Raw genomic sequence first — 20,052 nt, forward strand, 5'->3', positions numbered from 1 at the left:
ATTCCTCTTCCTCTAGTGCCACCCGCCGGACGTCCACAGCGCCACAATCCTGCCCTATGGCATCAAAACCCCATCTTAGTCATTCGCCTCCGACCCGCTTGCCACCACACCCGTCTCCCCAATCACTACTTGCCCGAATGCTGCATCCCTTCCGCCACCTCAGTCATTTCACGCCTAGAGCCTGCCCTCACTTGTCCCAAACTCGGTTACTATCTACCTGCTGCTCCATGCAGCAAATCCAAGTAGAAATCCACAATCCTGTTGCTTAACGCGTGCCCACTACCCTCGCCAGTGCACTGAACCGATCTGAGTCAGCCCGACCCCTTCCAGATACTGTGAACCCGGCAGCATGAGCTACACCGGGATTCACCAACGACTACTAGCGGGTAAGCTGCTGCTAGTTCTCAAGCTACCAGTAAGGAGCTCTCCTATAGGCATCATGTAGCAGTGTACATTCTTTCATTGGAATAGATTTTACGGAATGTGTGTTCTACGTATATGTTCTAGTACAAGTTCGGAAGCGTGTACAGTACTCTGTTAGTCATCCTAACTTTGTGGCATGCATTCGATGTTATTGGTGTTATCTGGTATGTATGTCAGAACTACACATTCAAGACAGAACTCAGAAGCTGACGTTTGGAGAAAAATGCTGAATTTCCAAAATATATTTAAAGCGGATATTTAAGTGATAACGTGGGGAGTCTCAATACATCTACAATCCTTCCTCCATTACCCCAACCTCGTTCAAGCCTGCAATAGCCCGACACATAATGGAGTCACCTGTAACTGTATCATTGCTAAAGAACACTGTACATGGCGATTCCATTCTTCCATGCGACTGGACCGACCACTACTGCGTCACCTCACGAAACATAGCAGAAATCCCCTCCGAAGGCCAACCAAAGAAAGCCAAACACCGGATTTGACACCAGAAATATGGACTCGCTCATCAGTAACGAGATCCTGCTCCAGCCTCCCACCACGACCCAAGGCCCAGGACCTCACGGATCACACTTCCAATCCCAGGTCCAAAATCATGGACACTATGGTCCCAAAGCAATTAAAAAGAATCGCGTCCAAACTATTCAATCCTTGGTTCAACGAAGAACAGTGGCACCTCAGACTTGTTGAAAGAGCGTGGAGACACATGCCCTCCTTGATCAATCTGTTACTCCCACATCAATGGCACAGCGCCTACAACAACAGGCACACTAGGAACTCCAAAGCAGCCTTCTTTCAATACCAACTGGACATTACCTCGACTAGGCCCAGGAAACGGTTTGAAATTCAGAAAACACTCCTCTTGCAGGAGTGACCCCACTTCCACCAACAATCCTGCACCTGAAACCCTAGTCTCCTTTTTCCACTGAGAAAACATTCCAAATCACCAAAGACATCCAGATCGCTCCCCATCTACTTCCGCACCCCCCCCCCTTCACAAGGGATAATGAAGCTTGCCCATATAGATCAGCGCCAAAATATCACCTCCTGGTCCAGCTTCCTAACCCTCGATGAGACTGGCACTCAGTCTTTTGACCTTGAAATTTTGAAACCACTTCACTGATCCCCTACACCTCCCACTCGCACTATGGACAAGGATAATCAAAGCCTCTCACACGGCTCTCCACCAGACTGCCTCAGAATTGGTCAAGTTACCCCTAGCGCCCCCATCTCATCTCCACCATCCCGCCTCTGGCCAAACTCCTAGAGAAATATGTATATTTGCAGCTCCACAATCACATTGACCAATTCCTACACTGACCACTGTCAATCTGGCTTCGGTCTGAGCCATAGCACTGACACTGCCATGGTCCAAATTGTCGGTGATGCCCTGCGCTCACTACCAAAATGTCTGCAGCCTTAGACATTATCAACCATCCTACCCTATTTGACCTTCTAGAACACAGGATGGGCCTCTCCAGCACCACGCTAAAATGGTTCCCCTTGTAACACAATAGATTGCAGCGCTTCCTAATCAAGCACACCCTTTCCGATCAGTTTCCGCTATAGCTTGGTGTCCCCCGAGGATCCATCCTCTCCACGACACTGTTCAACCTCTATTTGGAGCCCCTTACTAAAATCTTCACTCTCCCACTTCTCCAATCATATTTATGCCGACAAGGACTACATGAAAATAACCACCAAGGACATCCACACCGTCAATGTCACCCTAACAAAAACGCGAACAAAGGCAGGCCTCATTGCAAAAACACAGCGCCATAATTAGAGGAGCTAACCATCAGTTACATATCCGTAGGAAACTAAGAACTTCTCTCCCCACAGCTGACCTCACAACGGCGTGTGCTCTCAAAGTTTGACTATGGTAACACTACCTTTGTGGGCCTCTGGAAACCCTCACTTGCATCTCTAAAGGCTACCCTCAAAACGGGTTAAAAAAAAAAGTGATTACATAGCCTAGACTTTCGTGCAATAAATTGGCTCCCATGCGAGATCAGGATGCATTTCAAAATTGTCTGCATGCCACAAAGCGCTGCACCACAACACCCCCTCCTAGAAACGGACCCTAATTTGAGGAAATAGATCCTCAAAAGCACGAGTTCCCTACTTCTCATGCCACAAATTCAAGAAAATGAAAACCTACACCTGTTCTTTCTCTGGAATGGACCAACAGTTGGAACTCTGCCCAAGGCGATGAGATGCAACCCATCCGCATCCCTCTTACGGACAAAAAGGGAATATATTTCAGTCCAATAAATTCCTCTCATTAGGACTAGGCCACTGGTATCCCCGCCCCCTACCCCACATAACCTGTGCATCTCTACCTTGGGGGGAAACTAGGCCTCTACTCTCCCCACCCTGTATCTCCCTCCCCATCTACCTCAGAATGTTGCGTTCACATATTTTACTATACATTGTTGGCTTACATTTTTTTATGTTGTCTTTGTATTTTTATCAACGATTATGTAACCAGAGTAATTGCTACTAATATCAACATCCACAATTCCATGACCGACGTAGCCAAATGGATGAGGGAAAGCGGACTCAAACTCAATTCTGGCACAGCATAAGCACTAATCTTCGGGAAGAACACCTCCGCATGGGAGCATAACCCTTGGCCAGTGGAACTCAGACCAACACCCATGTAGACCGACCACGCACACAACTTAGTCAGCATCCTAGACAGCCAACTGACCATGAAACAAGTCAATGCGGTCACCTCCTCTTGCTTCCACACTCTTTGCATGCTCTGCATAATGTTCAGATGGATGTTCAACATCAGAAAGACAATCGTGCAGGCCCAGGCTTCCAGCCGCCTCGAATATGGCAATGCCGAAATCACCCAGCTCTTCAAAAGCCTCTAGTCCAGGGGTACTCAAAGTACGGCCAGCAGCGGCCCGGCAAGCGGTCAGTGGCGGCCCGCGGAGCTTGAGACATCGCAACTGTGTGTTTTTTTAAAAAACTTCAGCAAACACCTCGGGGAGCAGCAGTGTGTAATCAGAGACACTGCTCTGTGGGGGCCGGGCAATTCCAGTCACAGTCAAGAGTGGACCTGCAGGGGCGCTAAGAGATGAAGAAAGCCTCATTAACAAACAAATGGTCGTTTAAAGACCTGTGAAGTACTGGGGTGCCCAGGAGGCTATGTCAGCCCAGACTGTGACACAGGGGAGAGTGGGGAGGACAGCAGGAACTGAGAGCTGGTGAGGTGGGAGGGCAGAGCAGGGAGTGAGAGACAGGGCGAGGGCAGCAGGGAGTCAGAGCCCGGATGAGGGAGGTGGGAGGGCAGCAGGGAGTGAGAGCCCGGTGAGGTGGGAGGGCAGAGTAGAGAGTGAGGGCAGAGCATGGAGTGAGAGCCCGGTGAGGTGGGAGGGCAGAGTAGAGAGTGAGGGCAGAGCATGGAGTGAGAGCCCAGGTGTGGGAGGTCAGCAGTGAGTGAGAGCCCAGTGAGGTGGGAGGGCAGCAGTGAGTGAGAGCCCAGTGAGGTGGGAGGGCAGCAGTGAGTGAGAGCCAGATGAGGGAGGGCAGAGAAGGGAGTGAGAGCCGGGTGAGGGAGGGCAGGGAGTGAGAGCCGGGTGAGGGAGGTGGGAGGGCAGCAGGTAGTGAGAGCCGGGTGAGGGAGGTGGGAGGGCAGAGCAGGGAGTGAGAGCCGGGTGTGGTGAGACAGGTAAAGACAGACATGCGGAGCTAGATAGGGTGGGAGACAGACCGGGGGAGGGATGGAGACAGACAGGGGGAGGGATGGAGACAGACAGAGGGACACAGATAGAGGGAGACGGAGAGAGGGAAGGAGACAGAGAAAGAGAGGTGAGACAGACCGAGGAAAGGAGGTAGCGAGAGAGAGATAGGAGGGAGATAGAGAAAGATGTGTGTGTATGCTGGTCTGTTGGCTCAGTGGATGAACGATTCAGCTGCAGGGGCCGGTGTTCAACTTCATGGTCAGTTTTTTTCTTTCTAGCCCCTTCCCCCTCCGCCACTGACCCCGCCTCCACCGGTGCGGCCCTCGCCCACAAACGACACTGTAAATTCGGCCCAGAGAAAAAGTTTGTAAGTACCCATGCTCTAGTCCATAGAGAACAACCAGACTCATCCAGGACCTCCCCGGACAGACCCCCATCACCCCACCACAGAAACCTCCACTAGCAGTTCAGCCACAGGGACACTGAAAATGCTGCACCCTTGCCTTATCCCGGAATCTGCTGCCCGGACCTTGCCCAGTTCATGCCCCTGATCAAGCCATGCGGCTGGTGAAGAAAAAGGGTAAGCATTAGCAATCGCAACGCACAAGATTCAAATGCATGTCATTTCTTATGGTTTAAGTTGTCACCTGCATACTGGTCCAGGCTCCATTGATGCAGTCTGGGAAATTCCAAAATAAAGAAGCTGATGGTCAATGCCCCCCGCCCGCAAATGTGATCAGCCAATGCCCCCTGGCCAAGACCAAACTCCCAGGAGATTAGAAGTTTCATGGCAACAGTCCAATGCCCCCCCCCCGCCCCCAAATGTGATCAGCCAATGACCCCTGGCCAAGACTAAACTCCCAGGAGATTAGCAGTTTCTTCATGGCAACAGTCTTAGCAGGGACTCATCGTTTTCGGAATCAAGAGGACCAAGGGTCTTCTCCCGCAGAACAGATTTTATTTTACAAAATGCTCAATACAGTTTACTCTCTTGGTGCTGTAACAGAACATCAGTCCGTTCTTTTGTAGGTCTATTTTTTGGACTGCAAGGCGGCGTTTGCTTGCATTTTCTTCATTCCCTTCTTGTTGTGCTTCTTGGCAAAACGCATGTTCCGCATAAATTTGGGATCCACCTGGAAAAACAAGTCAAATGTTAAGGATAATCATATGGCCGAGGTCTATAGTGTCAGAAAGGTTACAGCGCAGTGTCCTGTTGAGCAAGACTAAAGGCACATCAGAGACAGAAAAACTGGCAGTTTAGACGAGCCAGAGCAGACGTTCAGATACTACCAGGGAGCTAGAGTAGGTTCAACATTAAGCCCCTAAAACGCAGAATTATTTCTGTTTGTCAACATGGCTTGGTTTAAAGTATAGCAGCCACGGGGAGGGAAAATACAATGGCTTTTGGGATAAAAAGCTTTGAGAACAAACAGTTTGAAGACCATCCACAGTGCTTTAAAAACAACTGAATCCTCATTAACCACAGGCAACAGACAGCCCGGGCTTCCTCTGGTCACTACTGGTCTGTTCTACAGCCGGGACTTGAGGTAGTAAAAAGGCAAACATGACATGCAAACAAAATACAAACTTTCACAACTGTCGCTCACATAAATGTGCCACTGAAACAAATACATTAAACCACGTACCAGAGTACAAGTATAGAAGTGTCCAAAAATTACGAGGTCTGATGGAAATACGGCTATTCCAACAAACACGGGAAAGATTTTTGGGTTGCTCTCCCTGCAGTATCAATGACCCAGCAACGATATATGCTGAAATCACTTTCGAATGCAGGACATTTTTTATTAAAATGTAGAGGAAAATCATGATTTAGAAGAGTTGACTGTGCTTGCCAATTTTAAGCAGTTTGTGTTTTACGCTCAGGACAACCCCTGCAATTACAGATTTGTTCAGATCTGACATATGAGCCTAAGTGGTGTCACCACAGTAAAAGATTAAGTATTGGCAAAGGCAATAGACTTCTCCTGTGAAATCTACTGGCTTTGCTAATATTTTCACCTGGATGGCAACATTTGCTTGTGTGGAGGCCACCGTCTACTGCTTTTTTAAGCTTTAAAAAAAGGATTACAAGATGGCCACCATGTAAGTTTGGAAGCAACATAGTTGAATAATTTTCCTTAATCAAAAGAAACTAAACAATGGCTGCTAAAATATGTGGCACACTTTTGAGCCAAGATTTGATTGACAAGCCTCAAACCAATGACAGAGGATGGTTAGAGAGAATGGTTAAAGAGGCAGACCAAAATGTAGGCCTAATAAGAGCAAACTATTACTTACTCCTTTGAGAGATTCATATCGCTGAGATCTGGGCTTCTTGATGCCATTTCTGTGCCATTTGCGGGCTGTCAAAAGAAACAAAGGGTCAATGAGGGGAAGGACAGCCTAAAATGTACTGTTTCAAAGTATAAATGGGAGCGACTTACATTGGTTATGAGTTGTATGGTTCTTGGACTTGGCCATGATTGCACCTGTAGACAAATATTTCAATAAATAAAACAATTCCAATGTAAGATTCACAATAACCAATCATGCAAGCTATGTAGTTTGCATGCACATAGTTAGGTTTTCTCTGTCCTTTACCATAAGTCTCTAGCTTCCCCTTCTTGACATTGGTAGCCTCTGGCTTGGCACCTAAGGCGTCATACCCTATGACCTGGAGCTAACCCGAACAGTGCTCATGCCACCCAGAACTAAACCCAAAACAGAGAAGCTGCAGGAAACTAAGATGAAAATTGAAGTCTGAGAAAAATTGAAAGGCTGGATGCAGTTAATTAGGCAATTGTATTATTCTTCTGTGCTGCGCAGAGCTATCAATTCTCCCTCGCTCTTAATTTCATTGTAAGGGTATCGCTCCCTAGATGCAGAAAATGACACGGCACAACAAATGTGGTATAAAAGAAGAAGACCACTCCTATCTTAAAAGGACATTTGTCACGCAGCTGTCCTGACTCATACTCCGAATAGTATGCTGACAGAAAGGCTCATGACTTAGGGAGTCAATGATAGCACCTAGTGAGATCTGCGAGGCATAGGTTTGAATTCTGACAAGACCAGTCTTGTTGAGGTTTATACAATGACTACCGGTACTCTAGTATAGCAAACTTGTTATAGTACTCAAAACTAATGATCCTCCGCCATTAATGCTTTGAAAATTAGAGGAAGCAAGCGCCAGAACCCTAGAGTTCAGGTAGGCGAGCAAAGAAGCACGATTTTCGACACTTATCCAAAGAACGGCTATCAAAAGAGCACAGCCTGGAGGAACTGGATAACTGCAGGCTGAAGCCATGAGCCTTTCAAGAGATTCAAACGACCTCAGATCCGAGCCTGGCTCCCCGACATACACCCAGATACAAGCCGCGGTCCTCACCCACCAGCACGGCGGGAATCCCCTGCTGAGCCATGTCCCCCTGGTTCCACATTGATCCCCCACAGGCCATCCTCAGACAGCTGCATGTGTTATTAAAGGACTGAAGAAGTTTAACTGCAGCCAACAGTGAAGCACCCTATGTGTGCTCTCCTCCAGGCCTCTCCCTCCATGAGGCACTAAAGGCCATGAGTCCAGACCCACTTGGCCAGGAAAGTGACCACCTCTGGTGAACAGACCACCAGACACCAGGACAGCTCCGAAGAAACACAAAGCAGGGCTTCCCGTCTGGGCATTCTGGATCCGGAAGAGCTCCCGCTAGCACAGCGATGCAAGAAGCCGAGACTCGTCCCTTTGGCACAGGGGCCCTAGACACAGGCACCGCTCATCTGCCACTCCCAACACCCTGTGATGGGGGCTACACATGCGCTCTGTGCACACAAGCGGCGGCTGACAATTGAGGAGCAGGGCCCACGGTGCACACACACATCAGTCCCCTGGACATGAGGGGAGCAGAGCCCACGGTGCACACACACACACACACATCAGTCCCCTTGACATGAGGGAGCAGAGCCCACGGTACACCCTCCCCTGCGTGTACATATCCTTGCAGCCACAGCCATGCTGGCGGGAGGAGCCTTTCCTAGGGGGACCCTCAGCCGCCCACAGCCTTCGGTCCCGCCGTACCCGTCAGGTGCAGCGAGGGGTGCAGAGGTGGAGCCCAGTGCACATGCCTGGGGTGACACCCGTCTTCTACCCGCGGAGGGAGGAGCTCAACTTGTCCCGGTCCCCGGTGCACCCGTGGCCCGGCTCCTCGATCCCTGCCGGTCCTCGGGCTGCTGTCTAACCCCCGCCCCGGAACAGTGGCGTCCGCGCCCGGGTCACCCACACTCCCCGGCAGGTGTCCCCCTGGCGGAGGCCCACCCCTCCGCTACCCCGCGGCGCCGATGGCACCGGATCCGGGCCTCACTCACCGGCACTCTCGGTCTGTGCTGTGGCAGAGCTCAGGAACCGGAAGAGAAAGGCCGCGCGCAGCACTCTGGGTAAAGATGGCAGCGCCGCCACCGGAAGAGAGCCTCGTTCTGGGTGACGGCACGCTCGGATCACCGTGAGAACGTGCTGCTGTGACGCAGTCGCGCGCAGGGGCACCTGGGAGCTGTAGTCTTCGACCGCTCGGGTTAATGACCTCCTCGTTCTTGCACCTATTTATTTATTTTATGTAATGCGATTTTATATAGCGCGAACATTACGCGTAGGTGTCAGAGCGCTTTATAAAAAAAAACTGTTGCGTTAGGTAAGGACATTGGATTACATGAGTTACATAAGAGATACAACAACATGTATTTATTTTTACAAATGTACAAGTTGTAAAGTCACTCAAGGAAGAGATACAAATAGATAAACTCTAAAGTCACATAGGAATGGTAGTGAGTACAACGGTCTACTACATATACTAGTGGTTAGATATAAATATGTATACAAATTGCATATTCATATTTACACGTTACAGATATAAATGAGAAAGAATAAAAAGTGAAATAAAACAATAGATGGCAGTCACACACAAAACACATTGGCTGAAGATCAAACTGGCAATTTATAGATTATAAATTTATAATATTGAAAGAACTTCCTTGGGGACATGAAAAGGGGTGTATTAGTTCTGAAAGTGTCTTTGGAAGAGAAGAAATTTGAGGTCACTTTTGAAGGTGTAATGATGCACTTCCTTCCCCCAATAACTCTCGGAGTCAAGCTTCAGGATTACTCTGTTTATTCAAGTAGTATCTTACAAGGAGCGCTACGCACGTCTTCTCTCCAGCCAGCTCACGCGCTAATGCCTCGCTGCGCACTCCGCTTCCCCACGTCACCGCACGTCACGTAGCCACGTGACGTGCACGTTCGCGCGCTCACTACATATCTCCCTTTTTTCCCAACACTTATATGTACAAGTCCTGACTTATGTCATAGTCTCTGAACCTCGCAGGCTGAACCACCGCCCGGCCCCTTCTCGTCAGTCTTACCGGGGACGTGGCAGTTGTCGCTGCATTATCGTTACCACTTCCTAGCGCAGCCGCACTAGGCTCACTCCGGCTTCTATCCTCTGCACTCATCTGCTCCCCACTCGCTTCTTGGTCCTCTTGCCTTGTCTCACCAATGTCCAAATCCACTCCCCCATACTCATTGGGGTCATCGCTGCTGTTCTCACCATCTCCATCACTTCTGTTGCCTCTCCAGCAGAGTATTCTGTTGCATCTAGCCATGCGGTCCTGCGACCACACATTGCCGTCGCTCAACAAAGCGGCTCTGCCTCTGACTTCCACTACCTGTAGTGGCTTGCTGTACTTGCTTTCTCCCTTTTTCTGTAATGTGGCCAGTCTTACTCTCACCCATTCACCTTTTTCTAAGACGGTGTCTTTCACATTCCTCCGTGCATCGTAGTGTTTGGTGTACACCGCTTGGGCTCTCTCCAGATTGGCCTGCACCACCGCCGGTGACCACTCACTCTTGATGACTCTTTCCTTCCATATTCTGTTGTCCTGGGTGAAAGGCTCACGGCCTCTGAGAATCTGGAAGGGACTATAGCCAGTGCTCGTGGGTGTTATTCTGTATGCCCATACCATGTGCCAGATCTCTGCCTCCCAGTCCTTGTTGTCTGAGATCGCTGCCTGTATCGAACCCATCACTACTCTATTAAAGCGTTCCACCAGACCATTTCCTGCCGGATGGTATATGGATGTGTGTTTTGCTGTGATACCATTTCTCTGCAGGAACTGGGACCATTTCTCAGAACGGAATTGGGGCCCATTGTCACTGAGAACACACTTTGGGATGCCTTCCCTCACAAAAGTTTCAGCCATGAAGCTCACAATCCTCTCCGTGTCCATGGTTTCTTCAATCCTCAATTCCGGCCATTTGGAATATCTGTCTATCATTACGCAGATGTACTTCTGTATTCCCTGAGCATTTAATATTGGACCTAAAATGTCTATGGACAGTTCTTCCCATGGATTATTCGGGGGATCAAATCGTCCTAGGGCGGGACGCAACGGTTTGACTGTTTTATCCGCGCCCTGGCACCTCAGGCATTCTCTCACGTGTCTTTCCGCCCTTATGTCCATTCCCGGCCACCAATAATTCTGCTTGGCCCTTAGTTTCAACTTCCCTGCTCCCAGATGACCTTCATGCAGCATGTCCAGTAGCCTGGGAATCATCCTTGCTGGAGGTATGACTCTCTCTCCTCTGTATACGAAAATACCTTGGTCATCGATTGATAGTTCCTCTCTAACTTCGAAATATGGAATGAGGCCTCGCCCTAACTTGTGTTTTTCTGGCCAACCCCTCACTATATGGGCTTTCACTTCTTCCAGGTCGGGGTCCTCTTCATACGCTAGTTTCCATTCCTGCTTGCTTATGATTGCTTCCTGGTCTTCAGTAAGTGCGACCCATTCTTCTGCCGCTTCACTGTGTTCTGTGCCCTGCTCCATTGCTGCCGCCCTGCTCAGATAATCAGCCACTTTGTTCCTACTCCCTGGGATGTGCTCCACGTCGTATCGAAACTCCATTAGTTTGAGTGACATCTTTGAAATCCTAGGCGTTGCTTCAGCATGCCCACTGGACGTGAGTACCTTGAGTAGTGGCTTGTGGTCCGTCCTCAACCGGAACCTGGTGCCCCACAGAAATTGCCTGAACCGTGACATGGCCCATACCACCGCCAACATTTCTTTTTCGATCACGCTGTACTTTTTTTCAGTGTCGTTCAGGGTGCGGGACGCAAAGCATATGGTTTCCACTCTCCCTTGGCCGCGGTCTTGCATGAGGACTGCTCCCAGTCCTTTTTCGCTGGCATCCGTTGTCAGTAATGTATTTCCTTGGGGGTCGAATCCTCGTAGTGGGACAGCCCCTGCCACCTCTCTTTTTACCCTCTCGAATTCTTGCTGGGTTTCTTCCGACCACCGGAATTCGCTGTTCTCTCTGGTCAGCAGTCTCATATGGTGGGTCTTGGAGGCGAAATGTTCTATGAACTTCCCATAGTATTCTGCCATTCCCAGGAAGGATCGGACATCCTCCTTGCTGGCCGGGGGGGGTGCGTCGCAGATTGCTTTCACATTTTACCTTTTGGGGGTTACTCCTCGTGCGCTTATCTCGTGGCCCAAGTACGTCACCTTCTCCATTCCTATGCGGCACTTAGCCCATTCTGCCGTGAGGCCCTTCCTTTCCAGGATTCCCAACAGCACCTCCAATTTCTTGTCATGGTCGGCTCTGTCGCGACCCATCACCAATATATCATCCTGGAAGTATTGGACCCCTTGAATGTCCTTGAACAACTGGTGCATGAGTTTCTGAAACACCGCAGCCGCCGAGGCTAGCCCAAACGGCATGCGGCGGAATTGATAGCACCCGAAGGGGGTTATGAACGAGGTCAATCTGCGGCTCTCCGGGTGTAATGCAATCTGGTGGTAAGCCGACGTTAAGTCTATGGTGGAGTACCACTGAACGCCCCTTGTGCTGGCCAACATTTCTTCTATCCGGGGAAGAGGGAACTTCTCTACCACAATGTTTTTGTTCAATTCACGCAGGTCCACGCATAGGCGGACCTTCCCATTGGGTTTCTTCACAACCACCAACGGCGCCAACCATTCGGCGCACGTAATCGGCTCGATGATCCCTCTTTTCTCTAGTTGACGTAGCTCCTCCTTTACATCGTCCCTCACGGCCATCGGGATATTTCTCACCTTGTGGGCCACCGGTACTGCGCCCTCTCTGAGTATGATTTTGTGCGCAAACTTGTCGAGCTTTCCTACCGTGCCCCCAAAGACCGTTGGGAATTCCTTCTTCCATCTGGCTGTGTCCAGCCCTTCCTCTTGCTCCGTCAGCAGTATTTGCACCTTGCCCCCTGGATCCAACTTGATTCCCAAGTCACCCTGGTCGAGCCACCCCAGGACTGATGGGCCTTTCTCGGAGACGTACAGCTTGCACTTGGCCGACCTGCCCTTGAACTCAAAGTTCAACCTCCTGCATCCCGCCATGGGGATTCTGTCTCCATTGTACGTGACGGGACGTATGTCCAGCTTATCCAATTCCGGACCCAGTTGCGGGGCAAATTTCTCCTCCCATACGCTTCTCGGGATTATGGTGTATGGTGATCCTGTGTCTGCCACTACTTGGATCTCCACGCCTCCTATCGTCATGTCCATTATCGGTTTCATCGTTCTTCTTCCGTCACTACCTCGAGTGCGGTCATCCACGCTCAAGATCTCGTCGTAGATGCAGAGGACCGTGACCACCTCTTCTTCGGCCACCTCGTCTGGTTCTTCCGCTTCTTGGTCGACGTACTTCACTGCGTTTTTGGAAGCCTTCTTCCTGCACACTTTTTCAAAATGGCCGACAATTCCACAAAACAGGCATTTGGCGCGAAGCGCGGGGCACTTCCGGTCGTGCGCCTCGTGCGCCCAACTTCCGCATCTGTAGCAAGACCGTTTGTTACTTCCGGTCGGTTTGCCGGAGGGGCCTGGGTTGCCTTGTCCTTTGCTCGGGCCTTTTTCTGGTGGTTTCCTCACTTGATATTCCTTGTGGTGCTCTTCGTTGTCCACCTTATTCACCACCCCGCTAGGGACACTCTCTTTCTTCGTGGCCGCCGCACACCTTCGCGCCAGTTCGGCTCTCTTGACTATCACCAGTACGTCCTTGAGTGAGGTGTCTCCCGCTGCCCATAGCTTGTCCTGTACGTTCGTGCACGTGGTGTGCATCACCACTTGGTCTTTTATGAATTCACTTTCCCAGTTGGCGTACTTGCATGAGGCCGCCAGTTTCCTCAACGCCGCCACATATTCTTCCACGGTTTCTCCTGGTCGTTGTTTCCTTTGTTGGAAGTTAAACCGGTCCACTGAGACACACACCGATGGTTTGAAGTGTTCCTCCAGGTCTTCCATTGCGTGTGCGTACACGTCGTCATCATCCGTCTCCCTCTTCTTGGGGACCAAGCTTTTGTAGATCCTCAGGCCTTCCGGGCCCAGGTTTAGCAGTAGGATGCGTTTCTTTCTCGGTGGCTTGAATTTCTCCTCACTCTCGTCTTCCAGTACTTCTATGAAGTTATCTATGTACTCCTTCCAGTCCTCCCATTTCATAAGGGGTTCCCCGGGTCTGGGAAGAAACTGGACAGGTGCTATCGCAAACCCCGCTTGTGCGCTCATCTTCTCGCCCTTGGATGTGGGCGGCGCGCTTCCCAGGCTTCTCGGGCTCCCCGGCGCACCGTTTAGTTCCTCCTCGCTGAGTAAGAGTGGAGGGCTGCTCCTTTCAGCCCCTTCCCGCTCAGGTAGGGCAGCCAGCGCGGTACCTGCGGGCCTAGGTCGTGACTGGTTTCCTGCTTTGGCTTGCGATGCAGTTCCCAACAGGTTGCTCGCCACGCGCTTGCAGAGTTCGGTTCCACGTGCTGTTCAACTGCCTTGCGCTCCTTGTGGTGCCCGGTCAGGGCGTGGTCACTGCACGTTCCCTCGGGCCCTCCTTGCTCTCCGCTCCGCGACTCCGCTCCGTTCTTCACGTAGTCCGCGTCGTGGGGGTCGTGGGTTGCTGATCCCACCCTCGTCGCCACTGTAATGATGCACTTCCTTCCCCCAATAACTCTCGGAGTCAAGCTTCAGGATTACTCTGTTTATTCAAGTAGTATCTTACAAGGAGCGCTACGCACGTCTTCTCTCCAGCCAGCTCACGCGCTAATGCCTCGCTGCGCACTCCGCTTCCCCACGTCACCGCACGTCACGTAGCCACGTGACGTGCACGTTCGCGCGCTCACTACAGAAGGTCTGGGTAGAGGTGGTGGTACGTAGTAGTGAAGGACGCGAGTTCCAGATTCTAACCGCATTGCCTGAGAAGGATTGAGCCGTCAATCTTTCCCTTTTGAAGGTGGGGGGCTGAAGCAGTACATTTTCCTCATTACCAGAAGGTCTAGAGCCTCCAGAGATTTCAAGTTTATTCACCAAGAATCAAGGTGAGGAAGTGTGCAAAGGCTTTTTGGGTGATACAGGCAGGTAGATTGATCTTACCTCAATGGGAAGCCAACCAAGAGAAGACAAAATGGGTGTGATGTGGTCACTTCTTTTGGTCCCAAAGACAAAACGAGCCTCTGAATGGAGAACCGATTTGAGAGGGGAAAGGAGGGACGTGTGGGGGGGCAACAAGAAGAGAATTGCAATAGTCCAATCTTGAGAGAACCAGAGATTAGACCAAGGTTTTTAGGTTTAGCACCTTAGTGTAAGGGTGCCTGCTTTGAGGGAATGATTGTTTATGTTTGCTGTTTTCCCTGGTATACATTTTGGTGCTGCCTCTAATTTATGCCACCCTTGTAAATAGTGGGCAGCATCAAAATCAATGGGTGTTGTAGCGGAACGCGAACCGTAACACCAATTGTCCACCCCTTTCGAGATAAGTATAGCGTGAAAGGGTGCATTAATTACTAGGCAGCGGTAAACCACATTAAGTGGCTCAACGCTGCCTTGTAAATAAGGTGAACCCCCTATCGCTATAGGAACGTCATGAAAAGTGGCATTCCTGTGGCGATAGGGGCTTGTAAATATGCCCCATTGTCTTCTTGCCAATGTGCAACGAGCAATGCAAACAGCACCTTACCACGCTACTCGTATGAAAAACACAGTATGTGTTTATCAAGCAGCCCATCACCAGAAATAAAAGCAGTTAGAGGCATACAGACACTAAAAATCTTGCTTTAATCAAAAGCAGGGAATTTAAATAGGCACACTTGTTCTACATAAGGAGGCAGGCTGTCTCCCTGACAACGAGCACTGTATACAATATCTGATTACGTGACGCTCACACGGAGCAACATATGCGTATTGCCGGTATGCACATGACACACACACGCTAGGGTCAAACCCGCCCCTGTGGGGTCAAACACCGGCAGGGTTGGATTGGGATTAAAAATCGGCCCGGGCACGCAAATAAAAAGTGGCCCACATTTACATATTTCCGTGCAAAACACTCCTTCAGCAAAATTTTATTTAAAAAAAAGGGGGGGGGGGTTTAAAAAAAATGCATGGATTAGTTTACAGTGGTGAAACACCTGAAAAAAAGTGAGGCCACTTTAGCTCGGGCCCCCTGCCCCGCTCAATATGCATACATTATTTTGCCGGCCAAGCGAGAGAATTGGAGTGACACCTCTGCCGTTAGTAAGAGGGAGGTAATGGCGCTTTTTTTTCCTCCAGAAAGGCCCCTCAGGCACCCACTGGCAGCATTGAACAATACAGAAACAGCATAAATCGGCCCCCCAGACTGCTAAAAAAAGCAGCCCACAGCAGGAACAGGACAACGGCCCTTCGGGTATTGCCCGAGTGCCCTCGTTACCAATCCGATGCTGAACACCGGTCACAGAAATTGGCGCAGAGCGGGAAAATAGGAAGATAAAATCTAACTCTGGGCTAAGTACTTCGCTACGCCCACAGAGTGGGCGTAGTGTTGCCTACTTCGCGAGAAATGCGCATGCGCGGGCGGCCGCGCATGCGCATTAGTAGCCAAGACGGCGGCGCGATTACGAGAGGGAGCCCCGGGGTGTGAGAAGTTGGCCTGATATATAATGTTCACTATTCTAGTGAGCACTTTGTATCAGTCCAAACAACCCTTATTGATGATTGGTTGTAAGTCAACCTTATAGACCAGCTATCCTAGTAGCATGGATACGAGCAGTCTTCGGGCTAAACTCTAGAGGGCGTGTTAAGCCAGCTGTTATACCATCACATATACCCCTTGAACACCAAGTGAAAGGACACCACATGTAGGAGAGTAGGGTCTGCAATCCTATGATCACCCCAGATTTTTGCTTCACTGGTTTACGACTTCTCTGGCTGTGGGCCTGCTAATCAGACCCACAGCCTTGCTGTTCTCTCACTAAATTGACACGTGTACCTTAGGTGCATTATCCAATTGGTACTGGGCCACCTTATCAGACCCTGTAACTCAGGGCATAGGTGTACCCAGGGCCTACCAGGGGCTGAAGCATGTATTATGCCACCCCTGGATGGCCATCTAAATCTGACACAACTGGTTGCACGACAGCTGGGGCAAGGTGGTGTAATCACCCTTTGCTTTAGATATAGTATACCTATATCTAACCCTAAAAATGGACACACAGATTCCTATCAGTCACTCCTATGGCAGGCCTTTACAATCCTGAAGGCAGAGTGCTTGGAATCGTGTGAGATGGTGCTCTGGCATGAGCTGAGCCCGTTTGCAGCTTGCGGAACCAAGTCCTAATAGCTGTTCCATGATAACGCATACCAAATACTCTTAAGTGCATTATAATCCTCACGGTTAAATGCTATCTCTGGTATCGCTTTATCAAAACATGTTGAGTAAGGTGTCATACGAATTGGAATACTAACCCCTCGCCAATTCTGGCGACGGGGTTAGCATTCCACCCTTCTAGAGGGACATGACATGTATGTAACTGTGAACCCCGGTTAAAGTTAACTCGAGCCTCAGCATCACAAAATGGATGCTGCCACCACAGACACGAGTCTGACCCCCTGCAGCTGGGAGTCCTTCCAGCAAGGGGAGCTTGGACAAAGGGTTTCCTGTCAGGGGCGGTGCTAGCACCATCCCAGACAGGGTTTTGTGTATCCTGGGTAGGCAGGGCTTTACAGGAAGGTGACTGCAAGTGGCACCCCGGTGCTCACTATGCATAGGCCGGCTAGAACCAGTTCCAGGGGCACACCAGCCCCTGGCCTGGGGAAAGTCCGGCATGGGAGAGGGGTGTAACCGCCCCCCTTCCTGGTCCCACCCCTAGGGCAGGACCTAGTCGCGTACCCACCCCTTTCTTTAGGATAAAGGCAGGAGCGGGGACCCTTCCAAATTAGATCATCTTTGAATCAAGAAACTACTTTCTACGAAAGGAACTCTCGACTTCTTCTCAAGATTTCTCCCTTGTGGCTAAGGAGTAGTCACCCTGCACCCGCAGGCACCATCTAAGAACACTGCGGTTTGCTGCACGTCCTTCCTCCGGAATCCGACCGACCAGCACGACGAGACCCGGCTTCCCTGGCACCTCTGACCTCTACCTACCTCTACAGCTAAGCTGAGAACCGTAGGTGCGACGAGACCTCGAGGGACCGGCCATCATTAGAACTGCACGACTTCTACCCAGCACAACCGCCGAGGGATCCTCTGGTGAGTGCTTTAGGGTCCGAGAAGCCCCGACCCTGAGCAGCTCCAGCACCGAAGTCCAGCCTCCCAGCATCCACGAGATCTGTGTGGGGCCCTTCTGCTTTTTGCTGCTCACAGCGTTGTCTGGCTACTAGCTCGCTGGCTTGTGGCCTTCCCGACGATGACCAGCGACATCACCACTGCTAGTCTGGTTGCTCCAGACTGACCCTTGCTCCCTTCCAAAAGAGGAGTACCCCGGACCCCCCTGGTCCACTCCAGACGCCATTTTAGGTCCACCGCGTGGGCTTGAATTTGCCAAGACTTGTTGCCCCAATCCTGGGTCCAGCGACGTCGACAGCATCAACCATCGTGGGACAGCTCGCACCTCCATCCTGGTCGCCGACACCGCCTCCTGGCCCGTGAGACTGCAGAGCCCAGCGTCGCCCACTCACCTGGTCGAGGTGACTTCGCCCGGTGCCATCCTGGTGCCCACATAATCACTGGCTAGTAATTAAGAACTTGGTCCCCTCTGCTTTCAGGTGTCATCCATCTTCGATCCAGGCTTGGATCACTTCGAACTTCAACACTGGTCGCCTGCCAGCAACTTCTTTCTTCAGGCTCCATAGACTGCAACGAGGATTCCCGACGTCTTTCCAGACCTATGCATCCGCAGCCCCTGGGCTAGGTAACTTCGGCATTTCGGTGCCCCAGCATAGCCTCACTATCCAGGGTCCAGATCCACTTTAGTTTTTAGCCTAACTAGTCGGGTTCGCCCGAGAACACTAACTTTTGCTTTTACTAGCCTCCATAGACTTTGTCCCGCATCCCGCGTGAGAGTGCACCCTCTGCACCCGAGTCCCCTAGGCCTCCTACTAGTAATCTGAAGGTTCAGTAACGTAGTCCTAGCGATTCCAAAGCCTATTAGTCCAGTACTTACCTGCTAGTAATTTCGCATTCCACTTTCATAGTATATGGTTTTTCGTGCCCCTCGGGCATTTGTGTAAATTGTGCAACTTAAAGTATTTTCGTAAGAGTTTTGTTGTGTGCTTAGTACCCTGTCCTCATAAAGAGTACAGGGCTGTTGTGATCTAAATAAATACACTGTTTATTTTCATAACACTTGTGTGGTGTCCTTTCACTTGGTGTTCAAGGGGTATATGTGATGGTATAACAGCTGGCTTAACACGCCCTCTAGAGTTTAGCCCGAAGACTGCTCGTATCCATGCTACTAGGATAGCTGGTCTATAAGGTTGACTTACAACCAATCATCAATAAGGGTTGTTTGGACTGATACAAAGTGCTCATTAGAATAGTGAACATTATATATCAGGCCAACTTCTCACATTGGTGAGCAGCGGTTGGGATTTGAGCTTGCTGTTGTTTTACCACACGTATCCTAAGAATATCATTGTGAAAGATCACATAAGTATTTAAGGTACATATAACTTAGCTTAGAATACTCTGAGTTCTACTGAACCAGCTGTTGTAGTTCAACAAGGCTTAGCACACCTTGACTACAACTCTTAGCAAGGGATCAGTAGGCAAACAAATAGTGTAGGTAGGTGCATCACTTACACCACACTAGAAGCATGTCTAACCACGGAGAGTCTTCAGAGACCCCTCTTGTGGTTGTGGACCCTCCACAGGTCCCTTCCAGATATGCTGCTCTTAGCTTCCAGGAGATGAGACAAATCTGTACATCCAGGAAGCTAAAACAGGGTTCTAACCCTACCATTCCCTTTCTGATTGGTCTCTTAGAGACTTATGATGCTAGGAGGGCTGTTAACACAGATCCTTCTCATCCAGATGGGAATCTGCCCCCCTTAGAGGGACCCTTTACTAACCCTGACCACCCCCTCCAGGAGGCAGATGATGCTGAGGAGGAGGAGGAAGAGGAGTTATCAGAGGATGAGGCAGACAAAGGTCAGGTAGAAGTCAGTAGACTCTCTAGGACCAACTTAAGTAGGCATGAGAATGGATTTTGGGGACCCCCAGGGCCACTCTCAGGCAGACTTAACATTGGGAATGGACGAGATAGGTCTCTATCCAGAGGCTCTAACAGATCCATTCGAACCAATGACTCTCAGACCTCTTCTCATAGAGGATGACATCCCCTCAGAGGAGAGAGCATGAGGCAAAGATGAGGGAAGTCAATCTGAGGATTGAAAGGGAAGAACTTGCCCTGGCCAAAGAGAGGCTTGCCTTTGCTAGAGAGCAAAAGTTAAGTGGACTAGATTCCACTGGTGGCAGCATTCTCCCAAGAGAAAAAGACAGGAGTTTAGACACTATACACCTGAGTAAGATAGTGCCCCCCTTTAAACAAGGGGAGGATATCCACAAATGGATAACTGCTTTGGAGCGGGCCTGCACTGTACAGTGCAT

The 20,052-nt window shown here is 50.3% G+C and overlaps 1 long non-coding RNA gene and 1 other non-coding gene across 2 annotated transcripts; both read right to left on the minus strand.

The window, feature by feature from the left end:
• Positions 1-5,074: 5,074 nt before the first annotated feature.
• On the minus strand, positions 5,075-8,617 carry LOC147659197 (uncharacterized). The gene is made up of 4 exons (XR_015307296.1): positions 8,496-8,617; positions 6,581-6,625; positions 6,435-6,499; positions 5,075-5,269 (listed from the first exon to the last, which is right to left on the minus strand). It is a non-coding gene; the product is annotated as an uncharacterized LOC147659197 (long non-coding RNA).
• Positions 5,802-5,932, minus strand: LOC147659198 (small nucleolar RNA SNORA71). Its single transcript, XR_015307297.1, has one exon. It is a non-coding gene; the product is annotated as a small nucleolar RNA SNORA71 (small nucleolar RNA).
• Positions 8,618-20,052: the final 11,435 nt, after the last annotated feature.

The sequence above is a fragment of the Lissotriton vulgaris genome, unplaced genomic scaffold (assembly GCF_964263255.1).
Source record: "Lissotriton vulgaris unplaced genomic scaffold, aLisVul1.2 SCAFFOLD_1503, whole genome shotgun sequence".
In the NCBI taxonomy this organism is placed as follows: Eukaryota; Metazoa; Chordata; class Amphibia; order Caudata; family Salamandridae; genus Lissotriton; species Lissotriton vulgaris.